This window comes from Abramis brama (genome assembly GCF_963993115.1).
Source record: "Abramis brama genome assembly, chromosome: 6".
In the NCBI taxonomy this organism is placed as follows: Eukaryota; Metazoa; Chordata; class Actinopteri; order Cypriniformes; family Leuciscidae; genus Abramis; species Abramis brama.
This window is the reverse complement of record NC_139968.1, coordinates 14,156,175-14,160,907: the sequence shown is the minus strand read 5'-3', so window position 1 is coordinate 14,160,907 and position 4,733 is coordinate 14,156,175. Positions and strand designations below refer to the sequence as shown.

Genomic DNA, 4,733 nt, shown 5'->3' with positions numbered 1-4,733 from the left:
CTGATTAGAAAAGTAGTTTTATGCAATAAAGTCAAATAAAACATATTTTGATAATATTGGACTGCCATGATGATCAGGTATGTTTGTTGAATGCAGAATGAAACGCTATTTGGACACGTGTCGGACACATCAGCAATGAAGGCCTGGTTTAGCTTGTTGCTCGTGTTCGTGTTTGTCCTGCTGTGTTTTGGTTGTCAAATGCTTTATTTAAACTAGAATTAAAAATGAAATCTGTGTTTGAAGTGTTGTTAAAACATTAAACATGAATTGGTTCATTTGTAAGCTCGTGCTCGATCGGCCCAAAACCGGCATCCGACCAGCGCAGAAGGTCTTAACATGTTACTCTCTTTTCTCGAGGCAAAGTATTTTTTGATTAAATGCAATACATTTGAAAATGTTTTTTTCTCGTTATTTCATCTGACTCCATAAATGAAAAGGTTTTAATGATATCTGTGCATCATTAAATGTGAGCAAATGTTTGACTATTCTTTTTAACTCTTTAATGAAAATAATGCCAAAGTCGGGGAAAGAGGGACAGAGATGTAGATTAGAAGGACTCGGAGGTGAGACTTTCGTCTCGATAGTGCACGAGGGGGAGCTCAAATGTTAATTTCCAGAGAGGTCCTTTGTCCTTTGTCCTCTCAGGGTCTGGTCGCTCTTCAACCAGACTGTCTGGCATTTTCTAATTTCTCAAATTCTTACAAATTAATTATTATAAAATTTGTATGCATAGTCTGCTGTAACTATTATTTTGATTAAGTGGTTAGCAGTTAGCATTAGCTGTTTGAACTGGTGTGCAGGGAGTTTTAGTTGATAGTAGTTTGATTTCTAGTGAATTCAAGGTTTTACCAATAGGGTCAGAAGGGTAAAGCTGTCCCCTTAAGAACATTTACTGCCAGTTTGTAACATATTGAGAGATGAATTTAGTGATCAGTAATAAAACTAAGTATGTGAGGGACACTCTATCCTATCTTACCATCTTACCTTTATTATGTGTGTTATGTGGGAATCAAACTCATGACTTTAGTGTTTGTACCGTACTATTCAAGTTGAACCAAAGGAAGTTAAATAAACATTTTTTTTTATAGTTTTTTTCTGTTTCTGCAGTTGTGACTTCATCTGTGTGTTTGCGGTGCTGATAAAAGGTAACCATCTATACAAATTACATTTGAAAGATAAATGAATGCTACTGACTGTTAAAGTACATTTACAAATAAAGTTGCTCTTGTTTCAGTGTCTCTGCAGGAAACAATATATAGAGAGGCTGTTATTGGTGGTTCTGTTCTCCTGCCATGTTCTTCCACTAAACATGATCTGAAACTTGAAGATGTGTTTTGGAGACACAATGGCAGCAAGATTGTGTGTGATATAATTCCCAGCAGTCATTCACTAGAGAAACAGGATCCGGAGTATAAGAACAGAACTGAAACTTTTCCAGAGGAGTACGACAGAGGAAACTTCTCCATCAAACTCCACAATCTTATTTCTGCTGATGCTGGAGAATACACCTGCTACATCACACACTCATCTGAACATCCTACCGTAAAGCTGATCATTAAGGGTGTGTGAAACTATATTAGGGCATTAAGTTTTTAATTTAATTAAAGGGGACATATCATGAAATCTGTTTTTAAGAGCTATATTTGGGTCCCGAAATATTTACCAACCCAGAAAACATGAAAAGTGACAACCCAGAAACCTTGTTTTGGTCAGCCTAACGTAGGAAGAGGATCTTATTATAATATTCCCGCCCCTTAATCTACACATTTCCACACACTGCACCGCCATTTGGTTTTCAACAGTGTAACCGGTTCTAACGCAATGGCAAAAGTTCGAGCAAAACATGCACCGTTCTGTCGTTGGCTGCACAGACGAGCACTATTTGACCAACAAAAAAAACAAAAACAAAAAAAATCACAGCTGTTGTATAAAGACCTCAGGGAACTGTGTCAACTTGTATAAAAGTTAAACATGATGTATGCAAGTCGATGAGATGAATCAATGTAACACAACAACTACGGACGTTTGGACGTTTCTGAATGGTTAGTGGATACATCATGTAGCCTATCTACATGATGTATCCACTAACCATTCAGAAACGTCCAGTCAGTCTAAAAGTTGAACCTCTTCCTGAGTCTCTCCATAAGGCTGCACACAGCAACTGTTTATTTCTGAGATTTTGGATGAGTGAGATTATTCACGTGCAATTGCCGGAGTATCCGAAGCTCGTGTAAAGGATCGTCTTCTGAACGGAGGCGGGGAGCAGCAGCTCATTTGCATTTAAAGACACACACACACACACACACACACACACACACACACAAAGGCGCGTTTTTGCTCACACCCAAAAAGAGGCAACTTTGACAAGCTCTAATAAATGATCTGGTTGGTATTTTGAGCTGAAATTTCACAGACACATTCTGGGGACACCAAAGATTTATATCTTGTGAAAAGGGGCATAATATGTCACCTTTAAAGTTGTTTGCTTTAAAATCTATATAAGGCAAGAAGTTGATCCCATATTTGAAGTTCACTATGATGTTTGAAATGCTGTATATAAATTATAGACTGGTCTGTTATCTTTATCACTGTGAGGTAAAGATTCCTATTATACTTTTTTGTTGCAGAATCAACAGCAGAAAAAGAAACCATATCGACTGAACAAGAAAACCAAGGAGAAACAGAACCAGACAGTGTGTGGACATCATCGCCTTGGCTCTGGGTTGGCATTGTGTTAGTTATAGTTACAGTTATAGTTATAGTTATAGTTATAGTCATTGTTTGCTTGAGAAAAAAGTCCTCAAACAGCCGTAGGGCAGACAGACACGACAAGGGTTCAGACGCTCATGAGGTTGAACACATGAATCAGTAATAGCTGATAATAATGATAAAGCAGTTGGTACATGACACAACTGTAAAGCTTGGGTAGCAATTGCATGAGCTTTAGTGCTAAACACAGTGGAGTTGGTGTTTCCCTTTTGCTGCCACAACTTTGGATAGAAAATGTAAGAAATAATCATAAGAGTGTGTAAAGGATTTGTTTGAATAACAGAGAACAGAATGGAAGCGAGTAGATTGAGTGAGTGTGTGTTACTGTATTTCCTGCTGATCATATTAAGTCTATAATAGTTTTATTTTACAGGTATTAGGATGGATTTTGGGAAACAGCATTCTTCCTTTCATTCATCCGTGCGTGTTTGTGTCATATCTGTAAATATAGGAAAGAAGGTCAGGCTAGCACTATATACAGTTGTTTAAAGCCACAAAAAAATAAGTTTATTGTCGAGACCAATGGTGGCAAAGGCTCTACGATCTACTTAAGCTTAAGATGATTTTGGGAAACACAGACAAGATTCACAGAACAGTGTTTTTGTTGGTAACACTGCCCAGTCAAAACAACAGCAGAATATAAATTACTGACCTGCTCATAACACATAATTTCTTAAATATCTGTCTTTCATTATTTTTTCATTTATTTTTAGGAGTGAGAGAGTTTAATGTTGTTAATGTTGTTGAGTTAAAGACGATCACCTGTAACAGAATGTAGGAACATTACCTGCATGTAAGAAAAAAACAAGCATGTTTTGGTAGAAGTTGAAATTGACATAAAATGTAAATTATGCAATAACAAGTCAGAATTAAGAGAAGAAAGTTGAAAATTCAAATGTCAATTGACAAACAATGAAATGAAATAAAATTGAACTGAAATGAAAATGACAAACAAAAATTGACAAAGTTCTAATTATGATAAAGAAGTCAAAAGTGCTGCACCTCAAACCATCAGATTAATCTATGCAGAAAAGTGAAGCGACTCGCAACTCAAATTTACCAGAACTTAATGTTCCCACACAAGTATTTTTTTCTGCAACTGCTAAAGGACCAAACGTTACATATTATTGCCTTAATGACTATTTATATTTTGTACCCTTTATGATTATCACTTTTAAGTAAAGTGCTTTTACTAGTGTGTATAAACTGTGCTATAAATAACTTTCCCTTGTCTTTTACTTTGTAAGTTACATTAATTTTTTTCAGTTTTCTGATGCAAAAGAAACAGTTTTGTACTGTTATATTCTTGCCTTATGCAATTCATTCTTATTAACAGAATGAGATATTGAAAATAAATTTTTGGTTAAAAGACAAATGAGTCTGTCAATATGTTGCTGCCTTAACAATTATGTAAACTTTCATCTTGAAAATATTGTTTTGCTGGAACTGAACTGAAATGTATTTCAATATTCTCATGTATAAACAGAGGAAACAAGGAGAATGGTTGCATTGTATTTGCATGATCCCATGATGTTCAAGACCCAATAAACTGTTTTGATTAAATAATGTGTCTGTCAAAGTTGTTTGGATATTTATAATCTTATACTTTTTACTAAAACCTAATGTTTTGCATTTACATTTATTCATTTGGCTGCTGCTTTTATCCAGAAAATAAAAGCATCAGAAATATGGTTTCTGGTTTAATAAGTGTCACCGTCCCACAGTGTATTATACCACAGCCCATATATATTTAGAACAATAATATCTTAAAAACCTAAAGTAATATTGACAAACTATATATCATTTGAAAGCTTACAATCTCTAGGTTTCATATTTGGTGGCTGTTTTTTTTTTTTTTTTAAATAAATTACAGAGGAGCAGTAATTTATCAATTTTCAATAAGAATATTTCATATTCATTAGGCGTGTTTAGGCCTTTATTTTGAAATATAAATAAACATTTTC

At 34.9% G+C, this 4,733-nt stretch overlaps 1 long non-coding RNA gene across 1 annotated transcript; it reads left to right on the top strand.

The window, feature by feature from the left end:
• The first annotated feature begins 1,107 nt into the window (after positions 1 to 1,107).
• On the top strand, positions 1,108 to 4,329 carry LOC311085107. The gene is made up of 3 exons (XR_014606742.1): positions 1,108 to 1,145; positions 1,235 to 1,561; positions 2,628 to 4,329. It is a non-coding gene; the product is annotated as an uncharacterized lncRNA (long non-coding RNA).
• Positions 4,330 to 4,733: the final 404 nt, after the last annotated feature.